The following is a 27,630-nucleotide window of genomic DNA, read 5'->3' as shown; positions in this document are numbered from 1 at the left end:
CACCAAAAAACACTAGCACCAAATTTAAAAGGCAACCCATAGAATGGGAGGAAAAACAGGAGTACTTCATAAAGTTTTTAGAAAAATAGAATTAAAAGATAATGTGAATCTTTCCATGAACTTTTTGAAGTACCCTTGTATTTGTAAATCATGTATCTGATAAGGGATTGATATCCAGAATATATAGAAAACTGCAAAAGCTCAACAACAAAAAAACCCTATTCAAAAATGGCCAAAGAAGGACCGGCCTGTGGCTCACTCGGGAGAGTGTGGTGCTGATAACACCAAGGCCACGGGTTCGGATCCTATATAGGGATGGCCGGTTCGCTCACTGGCTGAGTGTGGTGCTGACAACACCAAGACAAGGGTTAAGATCCCCTTACCGGTCATCTTTAAAAAAAAAAAAAAAAAAAAAAAAATGGCCAAAGAACTTGAATAGACATTTCTCCAAAGAAGATACACAAAGCCAATAAGCACACGAAAAAATGTTCAACATCACTAATCACAGAGAAATGCAAATCAAAACCACAATGAGATAACAACTCATACCCATTAGAATAGCTACTATCAAAAAAAAAAAAAAAAAAAAAAGGCAGAAAATAAGTATTGGCAAGAATGTGGAGAAACGGAACCCCTATGCACTGTTAGTGGGAATGTAAAATGGTTCAGTCACTGCAGAAAACAGTATAAGAGTTTCTCAAAAAGTTAAAAATGGAATTACCATATGATCCAGCAATTCCACTTCTGGGTATACACCCAAACGAATTGAAAGTCAGGTCTCGAAGAGATATTTGTACACCCATGTTCATAGTAGCATTATTCATAATATCTAAAACATGGAAGCCACTCAAGTGTCCATTGACAGATGAAAAGATAAGAAAACACAGTACATAAGAGGGTACTTCAAAAAGTTCGTGGAGGGCCGAGCCCGTGGAGCACTCAGGAGAGTGCGGCGCTGGGAGCGTGGCGACGCTCCCGCCGCGGGTTCGGATCCTATATAGGAATGGCCGGTGCACTCACTGGTTGAGTGCCAGTCACGAAAAAGACAAAAAAAAAAAAAAAAAAAAAAAGTTCGTGGAAAGATTCATATTACCTTTTTTTTTTTTTTTGGTGGCTGGCCAGTACAGGGATCAATATCTTTTAATTCTATTTCTCCACAAACTTTTTGAAGTGCCCTCGTACATACAATCAAATATTGTGCAGCCTTAAAAAGAAAGGAAATTCTGACATATGCTACGACATGGATGAAACTTCAGGATATTATACTGAGTAAAATAAGCCAGTCACAAAAAGACAAATACCGTATGATTCCACTTATATGAAGTAATTAGAGTAGTCAAAATCATATAGACAAAAAATAGAATGTTGGCTGCCAGGGGTTGGGGACAGGGAGAATGGGGAGTTATTGTTTAATAGGCACTAAATGAGAAGAGTGTCAGTTTTATAAAATGAAAAGAGTTATGTAAATGGATGGTGGTGATGGTTGAACAACATTATGAATGTATATAACACCACTGAACTATACACTTAAAAATGGTTAAGATGGCAAATTTTATATGTATTTACCAAAACAAAAAATAACTTTAAAAAAAAGGCAGTTGAATATATGAACCTAGAGTTCAGCGGAACAAGACTGGGCTTGAGACAAAAACGTGGTTGTCATCAGCATATAAACAGAATTTAAAATCAAGGGACAGGATGAGATCACCAAGGAAACAAGTACAGATAGACAAGAGGTCCAAGGACAGAGCCTTGCAGCAGTACAAAGTTTCAGGTCAGGAAGATGAAGATCAAGCAAAGAGAACTGAAAAGAATGGCCAGTGAAGTATGTGAACCAAGAGAAAGTGATATGTCCTGGAAGCCATGTGAATAATGTTTTCCAAGAATGTTGGAGAGATTAACTCTCAAATGATGCTGATAGATCAAGTAAGGTAAGGAACAAGAATTGACCACTGGAAATAGCAACCTGGAAGCCACTGGCGACCTTAACAAAAACAGTGTGAATGCAGTGAAGGATAAAATCCTCACCAGAATGATTCAAGAGAAAATGGAAAGGGAGGAATAAGAAGTCACACACTCAAATATAGACTAATCTTTTAAGGAGCTTTGCTCTAAAGGGAAGCAAAGAAATTAGCAGTACCTAGAAGGAAAAGTGCAGTCAAGAGAATTTTTGTTTTAATTAGAGAAAAATTACACTGTTTTGTACAATAACAAGAATGATCCAGTAGGGAGAAAGGGCACTTAGCCCAACCCTGAGGATTCAGAGAAGGCTTCCTGAAGGAGATGTCCCATGTTGATTCATGAAGGCTGAGTATGTGTCAGGATGAGTGGGGAGGGGGTTGAAACAGAGTGAGCACACAGGTAAGAAACAACATAGTGTGGAGGGTGGGGGGAGGGGAAGTAGAAGATCAGGAGGACTAGTATATGAAGTACAAGACTGAGAATGACAGGAGATGAGGCTAGAGAAATGAGCTGTTACCAGGTCTTTTCAGATGTATCATGCAGTACAACCTCTATCATAGACGACAGAGGACATCACTGCGGGGTTGAGACAGGGACATACTGAGATCGAACTGACTTGACTACAACGACAACTCTTCCTGAGGTCCTAAAGTAGTCGAATCAATCTGAGTGGAAAAGACTAAAGGGACCAAACACTACCTACAGTACAAAATCTTTTACAGTTATAGCAGATTATTTATAGTAAAGAAAATTATTGTAGAAAATTGATAATATATTTTAGTAAACCAAAAACTGTCAAGCATAGTAAAATTAATGGGAAAATTTTTACTTTGGGTCTTTTCTGACTTCTTGATTGTCACACACTACCTCCTCACCTATGACTTCATGTAAATTCAACTATTAACAATATAAAAATCTTACAGCCCTACATAACATGGAAAAGTATTTAAGCATGGATGATGACGTAGAAACCTATAACGCTAAGTAATTAGGCAAAAATATTACCAATACAATAAAAATTTATAAGAATGGAAAGAATCTTTGATGTTAGAAGAAAACAGATAAAGGGGGAAATAAATAGAGGAAGGATCAATTTCCATTTCTTGCTTTTAGCCCTACTTTATCACTTTCTGGCATACAATTTGTCAAGATAAAAATCACTTACTCTTACATGACTGTACTGCACTATACCAAGTGGAAGTGACTTACAAGTATTTGGTCCCACCCACACAGAACTCCACAAAGAACTTTAAAAAAAATCAACAGGAAGCATATTTCCAGATGAGTGCCTACAGCAAAATCAGTAAAGAGTAGAAAGGACATGACAGAATCATTTACTTGAAATAGAAAAGTTAATAGCATTTTCTCGTAGTGGGGTGGGAGAAAACTCCCAAGATGTGAGTCATTGGATTAAAGAACAACTAGATCCCGGATTTCGCCAGAGCTACAAGAGCAGGATTCAGACCACAGCAGAGCAAACACGTCGCTCTCTGGGAAAGAAAGAAAAAAGCTATGTTGGGTTAGTGTTCAAGTTCAGGTGAGTCAGAGAAAAAAATGGAAAGAAAGACATGACCAGACTCGACCTCAGCACATGGGAAACATCTAAAGCTGTTTTCTTATCTTTTGGTTTATTCCCTCCCTTATTAATTACTTTAACTACAGCACATTCAAAAAAACTAAAATGAAAGAATCTTCCTACTGCAAGGATGTGGATGACTTTGCCACATTGCTTTGCACATGGATTAGACCAACAGAGTTATGTCACTATTACAACCTTTCTAGCACTAGATATTTTGATGTTGCTAATTTAATATAACAACCAGTTTGTAAAATATCTATCTCTGCACTTACCAGCAAGGATGAACGTCTGTTTATTTACTACACATATTCATCTTGAATGAACTCACTGCCAGATTCCTTGGCCTGTTTATCTACAATAATCTTGATGGCCTTCTTTTATGTTGGAAAAGGCATTTTATGTATTATATATATTCCATTTTTCTGTCATAATGAATGCAAATCATGTTCCATTTCCATTTCTGTCATTTTTCATAGAAACAAAGTTTTCAATGTTTCCTTAAATGCTCATTGAGTCCATCAACAGATGATAGGATAAAGAAAATGTGGTACATATACACAAAATGGGATACTACTCAGCCATAAAAAAGAATGAAATTCTGCCATTTGCAGCAGCATGGATAAACTTAGAGAAAACTATGCTAAGTGAAATAAGCCCAGCACAAAAAGGGAAATACTGCATGTTCTCACTCATATGTGGGAGCTAAAACAAACAAATCAACAACAACAACAACAACAAAACCAAATTAGTAATAAGTTGAACTGTTAAAGGAGAGTGAAGAACTGTGGTTACCAGAGGCAGGAAAGGGGACGGGGGAGGGAGGATAGTGAGAAGCTAGTTAATAGACACAAAATTACAAGTAGATGGGAAAAATAAGTTCTATTAGTGTACAGTCAACTCAGGAATCAATAATTAACAATAATTTACTGCATGTCAGAAGGTTAGAAGAGAGATCAAATGTGCACATTACAAAGTAATGATTAAGTTATGCAGCGATGAATATACTAACTACCCTGATTATATCATCACACATTGTATACATGTATTGAAATATAACAATAAGTTTCAATAAAAAACTAATTAAAAAAATAAATAAAAATAATTGCTCATTGATTTTATTTACCTTCACTTGGTTCTAGGTCTAGCAGTTGCTTTTCTACCAATAAATTCTGAAGTGGTTTTCCACTATTACAGTCACACTGCATGTTTGAGAACTTTTCATTTGCCTGCTCTAGTCATTCTAACTAACTCTTTTACATCATTTAATTGTACATTTCTTCTCCAATATAGTGCTATCATCCATTCTTTAATAGAAACATTTTTTGTGGCTAAGTAATGATACAAAATTTAATGGGTTCCAGGCAATTCGACTCCTAGGAATCTACTCAAGAGGAATGAAAGACACAAAGAATCATACACAAATGTTCCTAAAAGCATTGTTCACAATATCCAAAAATTGGAAGCAATCCAAATGTCCATCAACCATGAATAAACAAAATATGGTATATCAGCAATAAAAATGAACTTTTGATATATTCTACAACATGGCTGAACCTCAGAAACATAATGCTAAGTGAAAGAAGCCAGACACAAAAGATTACATATTGTATGATATTGTTTATTTGAAATTTCTTGAATATGCAAATTTATAGAGACAGAAGACAGATCAGTCGTTGCCTGAGGCTGTGTGTGGGTTTAGGACTGACTACAAATGGACATAGAGAACTTTTTAGGGGTGATGAAAATGTTTTATAGCTAGATTGTAGTGATGGTTACAGAACTGTATAGAATTACTAATAATCACTGACTTCAAGTACTCAACTCACCTTTACAATGGGTGAATTTTATGGAATGTACATTATACCTCAATAAGCTGTTTTTAAAAAGCCTATGAAAAGAGGAAGGATAAAAGGAACAAAATATACACACACATTTTAAATAACCTTGAAATACAAAAATTTAAGGGACTAGCAAAAAAGTATTTTAAGTCAGAAATATTCAGTGCTCCAAGAGTACCATAAGAGAAACCTTTCACAAGCTGCTCCTCATGGGAAAGAAAATTGGCACAACCTGTCCTGAAAGCAGTTTGGCAAAGAATACCAAAGGAGCTTTAAAAATGTACCCTTTGATACACTTCTGAGAATACAACCTAAAGAAATAATAAAAAATACAAATAAAGATCTGGATATTAAGGTACTATTAAGCCAAGCACGATTTATAATAGTTTTTAAAAGACAGGAAAAAATGGTAAATAGTCAACAATGGAAGACTGAATAAGAAAATTACAGCCCATCCGTGAATATTATGCACCCTTAAGATATGTTTGTGGGCCTACAGCCCAGTGCAGTTAAGGTTTAACATCACTGCTGCCACTGTTTGCACTGAAGAGGAAGATGCTCACCTCCAATTCACTCTGTGTGGTGGGCTCACCCAGAAGCTGGCTAGAAAAGTGCTAGTGGCATCCTGTAATTTTGTGAATGATGTAAATTTGAAATTATGAAATGTGACCTTCATTGGTTGGAAAAGGGTTATCCTGTCACATATCGCTCAGTGGGGAAGATGGACTCAAATATACAGGATGAGACAGACTGTTCACCAAATGGAATTAAAGGCAGTTCAGCTGTATAAACAGAAAATTATTCATGGTTTCTGTCACTTGTATGATGTCAGAAAGACTGTTCTGGGGGGCATAAGGCGGGGATAAATCCCACAAATCATCTCATCACAGCTTATTGGGCTCATGGCTTTAGAGTTACTCATGAACTTTCTGCCCCAGAAATTCTTATAGCGCTTATAGGACAAAAAGATGGTTATGCAAAAGGAAAAGTAGAATCAATGGATATGTATGCCAAGAACTTCTACAGGAGCAATGGTATTGTCAGAGCTCAAGTACCCTGGGAACTGGTATTGATCTGTCCTGTGATCATAATGGAAAAGATGAGGTCTGACTGACTTTATCTTTGAAGCCTACAATATAGCATCTTTGTGGAAATTACCTCATATTTTCATCTGTGAGAATAAAACTACTCTGGAATGGAAGTATCTGCTAAGAGAGCAACGGCCATCACTGATTACTATAAGAGAGGCAATCTTATTCCTGAGCTAAGTGTAGACAGAATGAATATTCTGTGTCCAAGAGGCAAAAAATTTTGCCTACTATAGATCTGGAAAGAGGACCATACTTATGGAGCTACAGACTTACCTTATCAAGGACACAGTACAAATGATCCTAGAGTCAGATGTACACAAGAAGAAATTCAAAGAGTAATAAGAGTGACCCTATTATGCTTCTCAAAGATAGGATGGTAAACAGCAATCTTGCCAGTGTTGAAGAATTAAAGGAAACTGATGTTGAGGAAAGAAACTGAAAATGTGGCCCAGTTTGCCATGGCTGATTCCGAATCATTTTTGGAAGAATTAGGCCACCAATATACTGAATTTTGAAGTTCATGGTGCAAATCAGTAGATCAAGTTTAAATAGATAATTTAAAGGGCAATAGTAAATATATTACTATTTCTTCAATAAAACATTCATGGTTAACTTTTTAAAACTTTGTATTCTTAACTTTGCTAAGACAGATAAAACCCATAAAAAAAAAAAAAGGGGGGGGGCTGTGAATGTACCTATGCTATGCTATAAAATTAAGTTTAAAAAGTTGAAAAAAATTTTAATAGATTCCAAAGGTCCAGTGATGTAGTGAAAAGTGCATCTTCCCATATCTCACAGCTTCCCAATTTTCCTCTATAGAAACAAACATGTTACTAGTCTCTTATATAGTAAAAAATGAAAAATTTTGACTGAAAAAACCAACAAACACAAAAAGACAACTCAAAATGTTTAAAGGAAAAGTTCATAAATTCTTACATTCAGAATAAAAAACATGGAGAGAAATATAAACACCATGTTATTAATAGGACAAAAGTAGCAGAAGATACAAAAAGTACACACTTGAGGAATTTGGAGGAACTGAGTTAAATCTAAGAAGATAATGTGAGGTATTTCACATACAGAGTAGGAATTCTCTAACATCTATACTTACACAAACAACTCATCCTAAAATAAAATCCAGACACTAAGGCAAGAGCTCTCCCTTCCATCAGTAGGTCACAAAGCTTTCTCAGGCTAGCTTTAACTGTCAAGCCAGAAGACACACTACTACTCTACTGTAATGGGGGTTAGCCAGGTATGTTTTAGTAACAAAAGTTATTACAACCAGCAGAGAATATCCTCTAACATCTGTTATAAATAACAAATTATATGCCTTAACTGTGGCAAACTCCTGCCTTTTACTTCTAGGCAATGTTGCTCTGCTAATTTATACTCTAACACAGAAGTAATGACCCCTGTAGTGGGCTGCTTCTACAGCTACTCCATGCAGAGATGTGGAGAGCTTCTGAAGATCTCAGAATAAACGTACTAACATACAATTTCCATTCCTACACCTATAGGGAAAAAAATATAATCACTTTCATTATGACTGCCACTATAAACTGAGGTACCACAGACAAAAATTTCCAAAGCAATGCAGTAGTTTAGTCACTATTCACTGAAGACTTAAATAGGTATTTCATTTAGTCAGTGAAAGAAAATGATATAATATTACAAAAGTAATCTATTTCTGTAGTCTTTGGGACTCCAAAAGTGAATTTCAATATGGATGCTGACTCTGAAAGTGATTTTCACATACTCATATTTATCTCTTAATAGCATTTGGATACATTCTTTTTCTGGGATTAAATTAAATAATATCTATGCATCAACTGAGTTAAAGTAGAGGTCATACTCTACAAACTTCTAGCTGAGATTATATTACAATGCTAGCTTTTCCTAGAATGGGCTAGTCAATTGAGCTATAACATTCTCTTGGGGTTTATGCCATTTCCTAAATTTAAAATTAAAACATTAGTTGAAGAAAAATAGGTACAACCTAACAGCCCATGCATCTTAATTACAGATAGATTAAGCTGCACACATTAGCTTCAGAACAAAAATGTTAAAAAATCGAATACGAGATTTTTAGTGCTGAAAAAGTCTGCAAAATATCCTCACCAACGATATAACTTAGGGCCCAGAGAAGCTGCATTACAAGAACACAAGACAAATGAGCAAAGCTGGAGGACGAATGGGGGAGATGTCTAAAGTCCAAAATACTCAACTTCACAAACTGATAGCCTCCACAATGTCAGAAATATCTGAACAGAAAATTAGCTAAACTTTCAAATGACAGACAAAATTAAGAACTACCCACATGGCTAAAAATATTCTTGGCATCAAATGACTACATTAGAAAAGATGTTATATACCAGTAAAAATAATTAACATTTATTGAATCCTTAACTGTATGCCAGGCTCTACATTAAGTCCTTTACATATATATTAATTCAACTAATTGTCACAACTCCGTGAGGTACTATTATCATTCTCCCCACTTTATAAACAAGAAAACTAAGGCACAAAGAAGCTAAATTTCTTGCCAAAAGCCAGTCAGCTAATAGGAAGTGAGCTCCAGAGCTGTAGTCCCTAACTCCCCACTCCTGACTTACCAGCTCTTTACTACTCTACTATACCGCCTTTTAAATTTTAGTTTAACTCTTCATTTAGCAAATGAGCAAACTGTGTTCCCCAAAGAAGAGATAAAATTCACTTGAGGTTCACAACTATTTAATACCAGAACTAGTACTAGGACTCAGATTTCCTATTCACATTAGAAGCTTTTCCCTCTCATTTGATCTTTTTCAAAAATAATTGTTTTCCTAGCTTAAATACTTTGCTGTAATCAGGAGAATACTACAAAGTACAGAAGAAAATTAAAATAACCCCTCCCAGCTTTCAAGGAGAACCACTGCCAACAGTTTAACATATTTCTTTATAGGCATTACAAGACTAATAGTCCATTCCCCTGCCCCATATTGACTTTTAGGAATATTCTCATTCTCTCTCTCTCTCTCTCTCTCTCTCTCCATATATATAGTTGTATATTTGACTTTTTCACTTATATCATCCCACAGCACCAATATTTCACTTATATTTTCCCATGGCATTAAATATTTTTTGACAATATGATTTAATGGCTATACAACATTTCATAAATTTCATTAATTTATTTAACCATAGGTCTACTGACTATATATGGTAGACTTTTTGCAATTAGTCTATGTGATAAAATTGTTATACATACTCATACACTTTTATGCAACATCTCTGATAACGTTCTCAGATTAAGTCCCTAGAAATGACATTACTGAGTTAAAGGGTATAATAATAGCTAACACTTATATGGTGATTACTATTGCCAAACTGTTCTAAGTGTTCCACTGATATTCTAAGTTATACATATATTCACAGATATTCTAAGTGCTTCACAGATATAGCCTGTTTAATCCTTGCAACAATCTTATGAGGGAGGAAATGAAGGCCCAGAGAGAACAAGTGACTTGTCCAAGACCATACAGCTAGGAAGTGACATAGCCAGGATCCAACCCCAGGTAGCTGGGCTTTAGGATCCATACTCTTCATCACTGTGCTAGACTATTTAAATTCCAAACTCGTTCAACCACATGATGCCACGTCTCCTAGAAGTGTATTACAAATGTACAAAAACCATTTGCAGAACCTTTGTTTTAGTAAGCATCCCAGGAGACTCTAAGATTTGAAAACCACTACCCTGATCTTTAAAAAAAAAAAAGGGTAGAACACTTAATAAACCCTTCCCATAAAACCTTTGATAGTTATATTGGTGGATGTTCTAAATGAAGATGGGAGAGCCAAGAAAGAGAGTACTCAAAAATAGTTAAAATAGGGCCGACCCCGTGGCGCACTTGGGAGAGTGCGGCGCTGGGAGCGCAGCAGTGCTCCCGCCTGCGGGTTCGGATCCTATATAAGGATGGCCGGTGCGCTGCTCACTGGCTGAGCGCAGTGCGGCCGGTCACAAAAAGACAAAAAAAAAAAAAAATAGTTAAAATAAATCTTCATGATGCTGGATTATGCAACGGCTTATTAGAAATGACATCAAGAGGCCTCTGGTCAAGATGGCGGAATAGACAGTCCCCAGCATCACTCTCTCCCACAGATCAACCAATTTACAACTATAAAAAAGCAATGACAGCCAAGCTGGGGCCACTAGAGCTCAAGGGAAGAGAAGGAGAGACCTACGGAGAGCATGAAGGCAGAAGAACCATGATGAGAGAAAGAAAAAACCACTCTGTTTCAAGCCCGGGCCACTGCTTCCAGGCTGGAGTTGCTGAGTGCATGGAGCAGGAGCTGGCAAAAGCCACAGCTGTACCCTTTGGATGGGGTTGCTTGGAGGCGGCAGGAGAGAACAGGGCCTTGGTGGCCCCCAGACCAGCAAGACCACTAATAGGGTTCCCATGGACCCACATAGGAATGAGGAGCCACAATAGGTGAAAAAAAGGAGCCACTCAGGGACCAGTTGTTGGGCTGCAACCGCTCCACTTGCTATAGCAATTGCTAGGGTGAAAGGAGGCCACACCAAATGGTGGCTGTTTAAGTTCCCCACCCGCATGGTCCACACAAGATGGCGCCTAGAGGAAGCAAAGGGGGAGTATCACTTTTAGTTCTGCAAAAATTTTTATTGGTAGTTGCGCTTTTCCACACTCGTGATCAGTAGGCTAAGCATAGAAAAGTAAGGCGCATGCACATGTGACCTTTCCAGTGATTGGCTCTCAGTGTGGAAATCCCCGCTTGCTTAGATACAAATACAAGTGCTTAAAAGACAATAAATGGAACTGCTTGATGGAACCCCCGCTGTGTCTGAGTGTTCCTTTGCAGGCTGAATAGGCGGGTGGTGCACTCACCCACCTTCGGGGATCCTTCTTCGGCTTACGTTGCAGAGGGCAACTTATCTGGTCCCTGACTGGGGGGGATAGGGAGTCTGCTGGGGATCACTCGGTGGCCATGGCCAGGGAACAAGTGAGTCATTGCAAGGGACTGAAGCACTGCGCATCCCATGGGAAGTGTTTGAAGCATGGGCGGTGGGGAAGACAGGCCCACTGGGGGAACACTGGGGCACAGCAAGGACAGCTGAGCTGCCCCTAATCAGTGCAGGACCACTCAGAGGTGAGTGGTCAGGAATACAGCACTGTGGGGGGTGCAGTTTGATGAAAAGACTCGGGCCCAGACCAGTTTCTAAACAACCCAGGAGCACCAGACTTCATGAGAGCCAGAAGTACCTATAAAGCCAATCATTAAACCCTGAGCTGCACAAAAAGTTTTCCCTAGGGAATCAGCAGCAAAGCAGCAATTTAGCTCAACCACAGAGCTCAAGTACTGGTCCCCAGAGGAAGTTCCTCCATTTTAGAAGCAAGGAAAACAAATTAGTTCCATCCCAGAGTTTAAATGGTGGGAACAGCAAATAATCCAACAGAAATGAAAGAAAAAACAAAGTACCTACAACCAGAGACAAAATTTGATATTAACTAGTAAACATCTCATTTCACCAAAGAACACCTGTAACACCTAGAAAGATCGCAAGTCCCCTGGGCTACCAAACCAGAAAGCGGGAAAGGCCGGGGGCCTCAGCAATGCCCCCCACACACCCACAACCAATCCCGAGAGTGGGGGACGGAGGGCCTCGGCCACCCCCCCACACACACACCTGCAGCCAGCCCAACAGTGACCACTGAGCCACTGCAGGAAACACCCCAGGCTCTCCCGAGCCGGGGCAATGGGCGGCTTCGGGGCCTCGGCCACACACCCCCGACACCCACAGCCAGCCCAGTGGTAACCACCAAGCCACTGCTGGAAGTGCCCTGAGTTTCCGAGCTGGTACGGTGGGGGGGCAAGAGCTTTTGCCACATCCCCCTGACATATGCACCCAGCCTGGCAATGACCAAGCCATCACTGGAAGCCCCCCAGTCTCCTCTGTGGGAATAAGGGTGGTGCCACAGGCCTCAATCTTGCCCCTCCTCATTCCTCCTTCTTCCATCCCATTTCCTTTCTCTTTCCCCTCTCCCCCGCCCTCCCAACTGCTCTGTAACATCCTAGAATGTAAAAAATAATATTAATAAAATTACATTTTCTTTAAAAAAAAAAAAGAAATGACATCAAAGCACAGAACAACATATATTTAAAATGTTTTAATCATTAAAAATTATAAAAATGAAAACAGATAAGTTGGACTTCATCAAAATTAAAAACGTTTGTGCTTTAAAAGATAACATAAGGGCAAATATTGTATGACTACACTTATATGAGGCACCTAGAATAGGCAAAGTCAAATAGAAAGTAGAAGAGGCTACTAGGGGTGGGGGAAGTTATGAAGGAGATTTATTGTTTAATAGGTACAGAGTTTCCACTTAGTTTCCATGAAAAAGTTCTGGAAATGAATAAGATGTGATGGTTGTGCAACATTGTGAATGTACTTAATGTCACTAAATTGTACACTTAAAACAGTATAAATGGTAAATTTTATGATATGTATATTTTATCACAATAAACAAAAACCAATGCCATCAAGACAACACACAGAAAGGGAGAAAATATTTTCAAACTATTTACCTGATACAGGAATTGTATACAGAATACATAACAACAATAAAAAGATAAGTCAGTTTTTAAAATGGGTAGGAGAAGATATTTCTCTAAAAACATATACAAATGGTCAACAGATGCTCAACATTATTAGTCATTAGGGACATGCAAATCAAAATGATGAGATACCATTTCATACCCATCTGATAGCTACAATAAAAAAAGACTGACAATAACAAATATTGACCAGGAAGTGGAGAACCTGAACCTTCATAAATTACCAGTGGGAATGTAAAATGGTGCAGCCACGTTGGAAAAAGAGTTTGGCAGTGCCTCAAAATGTTAAACAACCCAGCAATTCTACTCCTAGGTATATACCCGAGAGAACTGAAACACACATTCACACGAAAACTTGTACACGAATGTTCACAGCAGAATTACTCATAATAGCCAAAAGCAGAAAATAGAAACAACCCATGTCCTTCAACTGATGAACGGATAAAAAAAATGTGGTATATCTCAACAATGGAATATTATTCAGCAGTAAAAGGAATGAAAGACTGATACATGCTACAACTTGGAGGAACCTTGAAAACACTATTGTAAATTAAAGAAATGAGACACAAAAGATATGTGTTATATGATTCCATTTATACAAAAACTCCAAATAGGCAAATCTATAAAGACAGAAAGTAGATTAGTGGTTGCAGGGACGGGAAGGGGCGGGATATGGAGTGACTGCTAATGGATACAGGGTTTCTTTTGGGGGTGATTAACATGTTCTGAAATTAAATAGTGATAACTGCTGCACAATTTTGTGAATATATTAAAAACCACTATAGTGCACACTTTTAAAAAATTAGTAATAAACTAAAAGAAGTTAAGAAATTCATGAAAAGGATATAAATTTTGGAACAAAGTGCTTAGAAGTAGTAATTTAAGACTGAAAATATGTGAATTTTGAGAGAGAACAGGGGAATAAAAGCCAAAGGTTAAAGACAAAGTCTTTGTGGTAATTACAGACAATGGCGTCAAAGATGAAGATGTCAAACCGTCAGAAAACTAAGAACCAAGAAAGTACAGTGTCACACAAACATAAGTTTAAAAAGGTATATTAAAATGCATACTGAGGAAGATGAATAGGTTTCTGAGTAGGGAGAAAATGAAAAGAATAGCCACAAAATTAAATCACTGAATGACTCATCTAAAAGGATCCCTGATAACTTTAAAAAATAATTTAAGTGAAAGTTTACTTGTTAGAAAAGAACAAGGTTAAGAAGGCACATATACGATCTAAATTTATAAAACTGAAGGAGATACGGACAGATTTCATCAAATGCTAGTAATTACGGGCAAAAACTGAAATTTCACCAGAATACTTTGGGACAGTAAATTTATAGAAAAAATGAACTATTCCCTATCAATAAATTGGAAGCACTCCTATTTGTCCCAAATAGGCTGAGGTGATGATGAAAGATGGATGATGACACACTGCACACTAGAATGTAGGGGCAGGGACTTTTGTCTATCTAGAACAGTGCACATAGGAAGTACTCAATAATATTAGCTAAATGATTCAATGGCACTTTAAAATCTATAAAATATTGTGCATATGTTTTAGGAATTCACATCTAGAAATGGAATTTTATTGGATAAAAATGCCACAGATACTTGAGATCTAAAACTACAGTTTCAGAGAAGAAAAAAAATTTTTCTCCCAAAATATCACACTGCCTGGAAGGCTAAAAGAAGCCTAACTTGCCTGTGCTGTTAAATGTTTAAACATACAAGTATTAATAAATTTCCTTTGTTTTTTAAATTGTCAGTATAATGAAAAAATATGTGAGTCCACCCACTCTAAAGACTTAACTATTTACATGGGACAAATAACTATTTACACTTAGAATTCACCATGGTCCATTTAAAGGAACATACAATATAGAAGATAAAATCCCTTACAGATGAAGATATGGTTTAAGTAAAACAGAACAGACAAACTCAATACCTAAGGGATCTAAGAAGAAAATATAAAACCTAACTGTTAAAAATCTATTCAATATTAACTAAGCTAAGAATGATGAGTAAGACCATCCCCCAATTTAAACAAATTCAGGCCAACAGACAAGAAAAAACTACAGTACAACACAGTGACAAATGTAATAACAGAGATAAGGACAATTTCTAATAATGACAGATTCAGCTAATTTACTTATACATTTACATGGAGAAGAAAAAAAGACACTGATCATATTTTAAAGCATCAATACATACATAAAAAGTATAAATAGTAAAATCAATACCATCAAAACAAAAAGTTTTATATAGGAATATCATTAAGGTTGCATTTAAATATTTAATCAACACAATTATTACAAAATTTTGTTCTTTAAATCAACCTACTCTATTGTTAGAATAATAACAAATGTCACTAGTTAGCTTGTTTCACTTCACTTTTCTTTTTAAACAATATACCTACAGGTAATAGACAGGCAATTAAAGCTGTAGCTCAAGTTCAAACAATTCCCTTTGAGAAAAGTAAAAAGGCCACTAAAACATCCTGTTAAACTTCTCACATTCAAATACTATTTTAGATTTACCTATTAAAAACTTTAGTTGAACCTAAAATATCAAGCAAAATTTGAGATCATTAATAAATAGACAGGTCTTTATATGAATCAGTTTCAACTCTAAAGTTTAGTAAAAGATGTAAATTGGAGGCTGGCCAGTTAGCTCAGTTAGAGCACGACGTTGTTAACACCAAGGTCAAGGGTTTGGATTCCCACACCAGCCAGCCACACACACACACACACACACACACACAGGAAAAAGATGTAAATTGGTTCGAATATGAGAGATCTCTACTATTTACTAAAACAATTTTTGAGTAATCTGAATCAATTTAGATGCTATGCCAAAAAACTTAAGCAATTTTTGAAGTTTTCTGTTGATATAGAAGTTTATTCGATAGTTTTTTTAAATGAACTTTAAAAGAATAGTCATAATGTAGAAAATTATCCATACCTTAACTTTTTTTTCATTCTCAAACTGTTTTTCAAGACCCTGAGAAACTTACATTCTGTTTCAGGCATGTTCTTAGTAGCAGAGCCGGATTTACAATAAGGAAGTGACAGTGCAGATTCTGGGTTTTGACATACATGCTTTACAATAGAAACATTGTGCAAGTAAAGAGTATTAAGGCTTAGAACTACGATATATGCTAAGTAAAATGACACATTTTTAAAAGGTAAGACAGCTGCTATAATACTTATACTGGGCCAAAATTAGAAAAAAAGACATTTCTCTAATCTCCTTCCCCTTTCTCCCTGCCCAAAATAAGTTTCTCCATTCTAGAACTTATAAAATGTATTTAAAATATATACTTTAGTACATCTTTATTATCTTTATATTCATGGATATATGTCTCCAAAATTGAAAATATTTTATTTGAACCTTTGCTCCAAAGCAACTTAATTATGTATTTCTATTAAATTTAGAGTAAATTTGTAATATTTCTTCTCCACTTAAAATTAGCTACTTAATCTCTAACTACCTAGTTTATAAAATACTTACACAAACATGACCTCATTTCACATAGTATAAATTCAGGGGAATTATTAGTCTTACATGTTCAATTAATAATCGCTTGATATCTTCATTTTTACTTAATGTTGAAAGTACATTTTAATACATAGTCATGTATTCAGCACCTACCACAAAAACAAGCATGCGAAACTGGAAAACTATTATAAAATTATATAAAAAGAAAATAAATGATTAAAGTAACATAAAATTAAGTAATAGAATTTAATCATCCACTAAACAAATCTCTACCGCAAAAAGACAAATATTTTACCATGGTGTCTCACTTTTTTAAAAAAAACTTGGTTTATAAGTTCCTATAATCCTTCTTTAAAAGTTAAGTGTTCATCAGGATAGATACTAAAACATTTAATCCTTTTCTTAAATATTATAAGGTCTATGCTAAAAATTCTAATTCTGTCCAAATGTAAAATAATAAAGTTATTCCCATATTAAGCAGTCTTCAGAGGGCTTCTCATTTATATACTTTGGCCATAATAAGACCTGAATGTATATCCAGCTGTACACACACATATACACACACAAACTTTTCACAGATTTAATTTTTTTCTACCAACAGAAATGCAAAGGTAAATTCCTAGCTTTACAAACTTGGAACATCAAAAAAACCTATGGAAATATCATCTATTGCTACTGAATTTCTAATCTGTGCTGAATTACAAATCCTATATATTTTAACAATCCTATATATTTTTGACATCTGTAACTCACGTTGACAAAGACTCTGCCTGACCAAACTTTACTCAGGCTTCTGAACATTCTCCTAGGCCCATCTATGCACTTCCTTGTAAAATCCGGTTTTAGCAAAAGAACCCTGCTAAGTCAGTTTAGCCAGAACCCCCCATCCTTCATATCTGATCAGGTTCCTCATCCTCCACCATCTCCCAGGCCATGTCTGATCACCCTGGCCTGTCTTCGCAGGAATCCTATTAGGTCAATTTAGTAATTTTCCATCCACTGACCTCCACACTGCTCCTTGGCTATAAATTCCCACTTGCCCATGCTGAACTCAGAATTGAGATCAATCTCTCTTCCCCACTGCAAGACCTCTTTGCAGTGGTCCCTATACCTATCACGATGATCCTGAATAAAATCCTCTTGCTTTAAACACGTGACATTGAATAATCTTTTTCTTTAACAATGTCCCATTTGCACAAATTATATTTAACTCAATAAGATTTCAACTTATGGGGCAGGCTAGTTGGCTCAATTGGTTAGAGCGCAGTCTTGCAATACCATGGTCGAAGGTTCAGATCTCTGTACCGGCCAGCCACCAAAAAAGAAAAAAAGAAAGATTTCAACTTACGTGTAAGTCTATTGAGAAATTAATCTGCACAAGGACTGCCTGACATATATAGCTTTTCACATGCCACATTTCCCCCCATACACATGTAGAGAACCACCACAGGCTCCTTGAGAGTAGTAGCAACAGTTAAAACTGGGGAAAAAACAAATTATCATCATTGCAGTGTACAAACAAATATCTTTCCTATGGAAATACCTAATTACCCTCTGTATCTACTCAATCAAGCACTTTCAGAACTGTCACACTCACTAACTTAACAGCCTTCTTAACCCATTGCAAGTGAGCTTCCACACCCACCACCCTACCGAAGAGCCCTCAAGCCACAGATGAGAGACTCCTACCTGCCAAATCCAAGGATTACTTTCAGCACACATAAAGTAACATTTGAGCACTATTAACAACCCTCTTCTCAAAAACTCTCCCATGCCTTCTATCTCACAAATACAATCTTTCCTGGTCATACTCCTCCGGTTGTTCTTCAAGTCTGTTTTCTTTTGCCTTGCCAGCTGTTCAAATGTTGGTCATCCCCAGGGATCTTTCCTACCCTCTACTTTTCTAGAAATCTACAAACTTCCTTGAGAGTATATTCCTTGCAGCCTTCACCACAGAGCTGGTAAGTCCAAATCTATCTCCCTCCATCCAAATGATGTGGTTGCACTCCAGGAATTTATTTCTAATTGTCCTTTTTACTATATCACTCTACCAGGTCCCCTTGCCTTTAGGCACAATGCCAATGACTTCTATATTATCACCAAGACTGTTGTTCTAAAAACAAAGATCTAACCACATGATTCTATTACTCAAAATCTTTTGGAACTCTTCACCACCTGCTCCTGAAGGAAAAAGCAGCATGACATTAAAGTCCTTCATGACTTGGTCCTAATCTGTCTTTTCTGCCTCATCATTCAAGACTTGTTTTAGATGTCACCTCTGGAGAAACCATTCTAGTCTTTCTTTACTGCCTTACAATTGGTCATTCCATCCTCAACATTTCAACTCCAGTCATCTGAATCGTACTTCCTTTAGCAATTATTTCACTGTATTATAATTATCTGTGGACATATGCACTTATGCAGAATTCTTAAAAGCTGGGATATCTTTTCACACTTGTATCCCAGTCAGCTGGCAAAAATACCACATAGTAGATGCTCAATTAAGAGATGCCCAACAAGCAAATGCTACATAATTCATGTCACTCCCTATTTTAAACTCTAATGTTTATCTAGAAAAAAATAAAATCATGGTTTTTTTTTAAAAAGATGACTGGTAAGGGGATCTTAACCCTTGACTTGATGTTTTCAGCACCATACTCTCCCAAATGAGCCACGGGCCGGCCCTATAAAATCATGTTTAACCCAACTTAAATATCCCAGTTTTTGGTTTGAAAATATGATTGATGTAGGGCCGAGCCCGTGGCGCACTTGGTAGAGTGCTGCGCTGGCAGCGCGGCGATGCTCCCGCCGCGGGTTCGGATCCTATATAGGACTGACCAGTGCACTCACTGGCTGAGTGCCGGTCACGAAAAAACGACAAAAAAAAAAAAAAAGAAAAGAAAATATGATTGATGTAGATTTAGTTCATGACAAAGCAGATGAACAGGTAAGATAAAGTAGACCAAACAGACATGAAAAGAAAAAACACTTCTGACTAATCTCATAACTCAGTGTCAGATGTCAGTTATTCACAAAAAATACTAAGTAGCATATCAATGATAGTCTTTTTTCTCATTAAAAAATGAACCACCCTACTTCAAATTATAATTTCTTTATGCCTAAATTTTCTCATTTTCAAGAGAGATACAAACCATTTATCTTATGGATATTAAAATGCTCTTGAGGGGCTAGAAAACAACTTTATTTTTGCTAACGTGCATTCTTATTTGATAGCTCCCAAAGCTACATACTTTTCACTTGGGAAGCTGGAAACAAAGCTAAGTGCGGTAGAATGTATTACTGTACTCAACCGTTCTACTGCTTCTTCCAGTAGGAGTATTGATTATACTTCCCTGACCAACTACATCATGCTTATGTCTTGCTTTGGCCCTTGAAAAGTGAGTGGAAATAACATAAGCCCATTCTGAGTGGAAGCTTTAACTTAATTTTAATTCCAGGGAATTTTAATTCCATGGTTCTGCATAGCTCTTTTCCTTCTACTACCAGAACATGTCCTAGACAAGAGCTGCTCCTTCAGCCCAAATCCTGGAAAGGAGAACAACTATGGACAGAGCTACCATCTATTTAAACATGTAATATTAGCAAGAAAAAAATCTTTTCTGTTGTAAAGCACTGTGGTTTTAGGGCTGCTTATTACCACAGTATAGCTGGCATAAACTAAATAATACACTGTATTAGATATTCTTCTTCTATAACATCATTTAATACCCAGACACATGCCGCTATCAAAATGTTATGCTACACTTAAAAGTTTTTTATTCTATCTTATTCAAATAAATCTAGGTTTCAAGAAGTCAGACACTTTCATTTTTTCATCTCTAGCATCAGGGAGTAGAAGACTGATAAATGTTTGCTGAAAGAACTACAAAATACTCATATTTTCCAATAAATGTAGCTATATAGTTAACTTGAAAATATAATTCAAAAATAACATATTATAAAGAAAAGCTAAAGAGATCTCGTGGCCATTTCCGACCTGGTGTCACATAAAATATCTTAACATTTTTCTAAAAGGTTTCAGAAACATATTTAAAGACTCCAATAATACCATTTACTTATAAATATATTCACTTGATAACTAGGAAGGAAAAAAGTGTGGCAGCAGATAGCCAAGTTCATGTATTGTAAAATTCACATGCGTCCTTTCAGATCCATATTTACATATATGTTTGGTTATTTTGTTTCTAAAGATTCAATAGTAATGGCTGACATGGAAAACACAGCAACTCCAAAGAATCAAAATGTTAGAAAACTTTTATAACATTAATTTTAAAATATGATAAAGTCACTTAGCCCTGGGGCAAAAAATGTATAACCTCTAATGCCCCTAAGTATGTAATTGTATTAGCAACTACAAGGTCACAAAGAGGTTAAGTTATGCCCCTTATTCTATTTAAGATGACAAGGTAGGCTGGCCATTTAGCTCAGTCGGTTAGAGCAAGCCTTGTAACACCAAGGTCAAGGGTTCATGAAGTTCCCCATCCCAGCCAGCTGCAAAAAAAAAAAAAAAAAAGATGACAGGGAAGTGTTTAATTGCTTTAGAAAGTTTTTCATCTAAAAATGATTTGGGTGCAAAAGATGTACATTTTCAACTGGTCAGAAAATCCTATCTGATAAAATGACCCATTCTCTCAGGGTGTGAGGGAATTATGGAATCATTACCACTGGTATAATCCTTAATCTATTACAATATATTTGAGTTTCAAATTTTACATAGATTAAGAGATTTACCTCAAATTCTCTAAAACAAAGCAAATGCTTATGTTTGTATTCATTCCATAACTAATATACATTCATTAAAAACTATGTGAGGTGATATGAATAGAAATTTTAACATTAAGCTAATACTACAAAGAGAGCTTCAACCTTTGTGCTTTTCTTAAACACCTGTACAATTCTCATTCTAAAGCATCTAAAATTATAACAGCACTTCAAAATAGTTACCTATTCATTTTACAGGCAAACTTCCCTTATAACAGCTTCTCTATGGGTAGTTTACAAACATCAGTAACCAGTCACACAAGATATTTTCTAAGATTTTTATTAAGTAGTTTTTTAAAAAGTAGTTTTCTAAAGCTAATATCAGCAGTCTGAATAGAAAAACAAATGCCCATAACAAAAGGTGTCATCTTATTCCACTTAATAACCTCAATATATGGTTAGGTTAATGTATTATCACTTCTCAATATTCCATCAAAATAGTACAGTCATGCCACGAACATGATCATCACAGATATTAACAATGTACAGATTTTTAAAATATGAATAATGTGTAAGTATTAAATCAGAATCTCTGGTGGTACGGTCCAGACATCAATGTTTTTTAAAAGCTCTCAGATGATTCTGATACGCAGTCAGGGTTGAGAACCCATGGTCTACATCGTGTTTCTTTCATCATTCCTACAAAAGATTAACTATAACATTTTTTTTCTTTCAATTTAATTCTCAAACAGTTTTTAAGGGAGTGATATTAAACATTTCCTTAAAATGGTATAGATTTATATTATTAATCTCTACTTCAACTTCTGTAGATTTTATTCAAACAGTAATTTTTATCATAGTTATAAAATGTGTCTTAAAAGACAAGTTTTAAAAAGAAAAAAAGGAATACTTTGGCCACCTGAACGGTAACTTTTCCTATTTTTTATTTCAAGTAAATGATGTCAGAAAGCTCAATCACAGTACCAAAACACTTTTTAAATTACAAAACAGCTATATTATTAATGTCAACATCCCATTAAAAGGAAAGTTTGACGAATAAATACCAAAAGTGGCAGAAGGTAAGTGAAAAAGAACTGAAATGACAGTAGAAAAGGAGAGATTCTGAAAAGACTTGGAGAATTTAACTGAAAAAATCCTCTTTGAACATAAGTCCTCATTAATGGCATAATATTCCCAAAATTCCTCTATTTCAAGATATTGTATGACCAACTCTCCCCAAAATGGAAATATCCTATATTCAACAAATAAACAAATGAGACTCCCGAAATAAAAGGGCATAAATCTGAACTGACCTAAAAGAGCTATGCTAAATATACTTCCTTTTTAAATCAAGGCTTATTTATTTAGAATAGGTGGTATAGTTGCATGGTTCAAAAAGAACTTTAAAAGTATATACAATGAAAAGTCTTCCTTCCATTCCTATCTCATATCAACCCAATCTCCACCCCCACCTCATTCCCAGGTAACCACAGTTACTAACTTATGTATCCTTCCATAGTTCCTTTACGCAGAAATAACAGCGGTAGATTCTTATTTTTCCCTCTTTTGCACCAAAGGTAGATCATTACATACACTGTGCTGTAACCTGTTTGTTGTTTTGTTGCCTACTAATTTATGTCTTGAAGAATTTTCCATATTCTTCCTCATTATTTTCATAGAATTTTCAATGAAGCAGAATTTCGAAAAGCCAGCCAGTTCATTTTATAACTCATCTAATAACCTCCTTACTATCATTCCAACAAAGACAAATATAATGTCCCTGCAATAAGAAATATTTGGAATTTTAAAACTCTTATTTAATATTTTCATTATATTTAAGAATTTTATCGAAGTACAGAATACCTACAAAGAAGTGAACAAATCAAAAGCATACAACTTGACGAATCACCAGGTGAATACACCCTGGTAACTACCACCCAGATCAAGATATATAATATTAATAATACCTCAACTACCTCATTTTTTACATTTTATGCTCTATTAGTATTATCTAGGAAATGTGTTATAGAAAATTAATAGTGCTGACTTCTTAAACTTCCATTTGGAATACAGTTTGGAGGCTATGTTTCTTACATTCCTTTTCAGATGGTTTAAATTTTGTTATTCTTTCTTTTAAGAATGTAATTAAATAGCTTAATTAAATCAAATACAAAAATAAATAAAAACATATGAGTAAGAACCAAAGAATAATAAAACAAATATCCATGTGCCCAACACCCAGCTTGAGAAGTGCCCCCTGGCCTTCTTCATCATGGCAAGCAGTACGACTTAATTGTTAAGGGTATAGATTCTGGAGACAGATAGCTTGGATTTATTTGATCACAAGGTCTACCACTTATTAGCAGCATTGGGTTGGGAAGTTAAGGTTTTTCTTCAACTAAGCTTCTTACTACACATGAGAATGGTAACAGTACCTGCTTCACAGCAGGTACTCGCTTAGTTATGAGGATTAAATAAGCATATATTTGTAACGTATTTAAAACATTTTCCACATAATATGTAAAATCAATCAAAAGTAACTCATCAACGGAGTATAAAAATTCCTATTGCTCTACAGTGTCTCCTGCACTATTTTTGTATTAACTCTCTGTCTCCCCATAAAGAAATATGTTTACCACTCAATTACTATATATGTAGTAAAATAGATATAAATAAGTGTTGTGATTTGTTTTTAAATTTTATATTAAATGGCATCATAGTGTTAGTATTCCTTTGCACCTTGCTCTTTTCATTTAATATTTCTGAGATTGATATATGCAGCTGTTGTTCGTTCATGTTCATTCCTGTACAGTATTCCATGGTGTAAATTAACAAAAGTATTTACATATTCCTGTCAACAGACATTGGATGATTTTCAGTTTTTTGCTACTGTGAAAAATGCTACTGTGAACATGTCTCCTGGTGCAGATATAAAAATGTTTTCCTAGAGTATATACCTAGGAGAAGAACTGCTGAGTCACTAGGAATACAGAAGTTTAGAATTATGACAATGTCAAAACAGTTATAAATAAATAAAATAAATAAATATTTACATGCTTTTATTAGAAAAGGCGGCAGCCTTAAATCAATGATCTAAGCTTCCAACTTAAGAAGCTAGAAAACACAAGAAGAAATTAAAACCGAAGAAAGCAGAAAGAAGGAAGCAAGAAAGTTAAGAACAGAAATATATGTAATAAAAACAGAAAAATAATAGAGAAAAATCTATGGAAAAAAACTGATTCTTTAAGATCAATAATGTTGATAAACCTCTAGTCAAAGTGATTAAAAAAAAAAGACACAAATTACCAATATTGGGAATAAGAGTGGTGACATCACTACAGATTTCATAGATACTATAAAGGTTAATAAGGTAACATTATGAATAATTTTATGTCAATAAAGTCAACAACTTAGACAAATTTCTTGAAAGACACAAAATACCAAAGTTAACTCAAGAAGAAATAAATAACCTGAAGAGCCCCATATCCATTAAAGAAATCGAACTTAAAACTTTCCACGAAACATTAACATTTGGTGAATTCTCATTTAAGACTAATCCTTCATGAACAGAGCTGCAAAAATCCTTAACAAAATATAAGCAAATCAAATCCAGCAATATATAAAAAGGATAATACATTACAACCAAATGGAGTTTATCCCAGGAATACAATGTTAGTTTAACATTCAAAAATCAATCAAAAATAACTCACATCATCAACAGAATATACGAATTCCTATTGCTTTACACTGTCACCCACACTTGATATTATCCAAATTTTTAAATGAGTATTAGTGGTATCTCACAGTTTAAGCTTATAGTTCTCTAGTTCCGTTGAATACCATGCCTTTATTTACTGGCCATTCTTACTCTTTCTTCTATGAAATTCTTTTGTGTGTGTATTTTGACTTATCTTTTCTATTGGGTTGTCTTTTTCTATTGATTTGGACAAGTTCTTTCTATATTCTGGATACTAATCCTTTACAAGTGATACGTATTACAAATACTTTCCCCTAGTTTTCTCATTTTTTTCATTCTGTCTTTTAATAAAATTAATTTTAATGTATCTGAACTTATCAGTCTTTTCCTTCAATGTGTGCTTTGTGTAAATTACTTATGATATCCTTCCCTACCCCAAGATCATGGGTTATTCTCCTACGTTTTCTTCTACGAAGCTTTAAAAAATAAATAAATAAATTTCTTAAGCTAATACTTCTATAATTACTTTGGAGAAATGTACTGTGTTGGCAATAACCTTTTTAACCACCTACTACATGCCAGGTACTATACCTACACTGTAGGGCTACAAGGTAACATAGGCTATTCCAGTTGCCTTTAAGGAGATTATAAACTAATTAGAGCCATAACAATCAAGAGCTAACCCAGAACAATACATAATTAAGGGTTAAATTAAGGGTTAAACATGAACAAAGTTCAAAATATTAAGAGAAGGGACCAATCAGTGAGAATTGTGACAATTGGTAAAACTTCATAAAGAAAGCATTAAACCTTCTCTTTTTTTGTTTTTGTTTTTATTTTGGCAGCTGGCCGGTACAGAGATCAAACCCTGGACCTTGGTGTAATCAGCACCATGCTCTAACCAACTGAGCTAAGCAGCCAGCTTTGTTCACTTAATAATTCTGATTTTAAATAACATCAAAATCCAAAGAACTTGTCCAGAAAATATCCATACTTAAAGTAGTCAACAGATAAAAACCACAAAGTCCTAATTAGAGCAAAACTCACAAGTGACAGCAATAGAAAACAGGAAATATAATAAAAGTAACAATGTTAAACATACACATAAACATTACATAAATTTTTAGTTCATTTGCCTGCAGTGCTTAAGGCCATGTATAACTTAGATTTACCCAGCCAAACTCTGCAGACAACCAGGAAATTCAAAAGTAAAAACTAAAAAGTTGACAGATCAGGTGAGGTAGATAATAGAATTAACTGCTACTATTGTAAGAGTACTCCATAATCATAAAACTGTAGCTATAGCATTGATTGCAGAAACAAGAAAGAGCCCCTCTTCCAGCAAGTCTTTTTAAAGTAGCTGAACTTAAAAAATATAGTTTTCTTCTCCAACCCCAACATTCAGATATCAACACTCCAAATATGTGGTTTGGGGAATAATATTTTGGCAGAACTTAAATATTAGAATTAAACACTTTATATATATTTATATATGAAACATAGAGGATAATATAGCCAATTAGCAGGACTACTACAAAGCAGCCATTTTAGAAAAGAATTGTCTATTAATGTCTGTAATTTCCTTAGTGCATCTAAGCCTCTATACTGCCATTATGACAAAATAGTAACAATAAATATCAGTAAAAGGAGGAAGCAATAAGGAATAATTTTCATCATAACACCCCACGTTGTGTTTGAAAGTGTGCTTTTTAATCACTTTCTCACACACTATTCAAATAGTTCACCTATTGTTATATCAGCTTTCAAAGTAGCTGTAACCAAAACAAAGAATAAAATTTTGATACAATTCTCAAATCAGGTCACTGGTAAGAGGAAGTAGGAAAAACGCACTACTAAAACTAAGTAAAATGCCAATAAATTTACCTGATGCTAATCTGAAAACTGCCTCCACACAACTGACAATTATGAACAAACCTCAGCTTAGGGTATCAATTTGAAATGGCAATACTAGTACTACTTCATAAATTTTATGTTTTAAAATATATTTCATACTGAAATTCTGAAATATGTCCTATCACTTAATACCTGCCTCTGACTTAGACAGTCACATACAATATTTTCTTCATCATAATCCTTTTAACTTCTTTCACTTTTCATTCAAAGTATTAAATCTATACTTCTGGCAATAACAGAAATGCTATTTAGATGAAGTTTATCACAGAATTTTAAATGATTGACATATATATCTGTAAAGAATGCACACAAGTGCAATCTTTTAATATGCCAAAGAGAAATAATCCTGAAAATAAGAAATTATACTTTGGAACCTTCAAATCTTATCTACTCTCTATAACTATGAATTCAATATTCATCATTTTTCAATCTCCCTAATATGAAGTCAGCATGCTAAAGCAGATGGATGTTTAATAACCAACCTTAGGACATAACAGTTTAGTTATTAGGGTTATCTAGATAAATTAAGGGGAGGTATGGCTTTCCCAATAGTTGCAATTCCAAGTTTCTTACCCCCAAGGTTTGTGCCTTGGTTCCCTATAGGTTTTTGCCTTACTGCCCCATCAATCCTGTACCTGTAAAGCCTTCCTGAAATAGAACCTAACTCAAGTTCATCTCTGTCATTTAATCTAAATTATCTGGTCAGTC

General features: G+C 35.3%; 1 protein-coding gene and 1 pseudogene across 21 annotated transcripts in view; one reads left to right on the top strand and one right to left on the bottom strand.

Annotated features, from left to right (window-relative positions):
- The window catches only part of SLMAP (sarcolemma associated protein), a 149,573-nt gene that overhangs the window by 110,237 nt on the left and 11,706 nt on the right, over nucleotides 1–27,630 (bottom strand). The gene's annotated exons all lie outside the window — the stretch shown is intronic.
- On the top strand, nucleotides 1,699–7,022 carry LOC134390854 (pyruvate dehydrogenase E1 component subunit alpha, somatic form, mitochondrial-like; annotated as a pseudogene).

Source organism: Cynocephalus volans, chromosome 11, assembly GCF_027409185.1.
Source record: "Cynocephalus volans isolate mCynVol1 chromosome 11, mCynVol1.pri, whole genome shotgun sequence".
Classification (NCBI taxonomy): Eukaryota; Metazoa; Chordata; class Mammalia; order Dermoptera; family Cynocephalidae; genus Cynocephalus; species Cynocephalus volans.
This window is presented reverse-complemented; position numbering and strand designations above follow the sequence as displayed.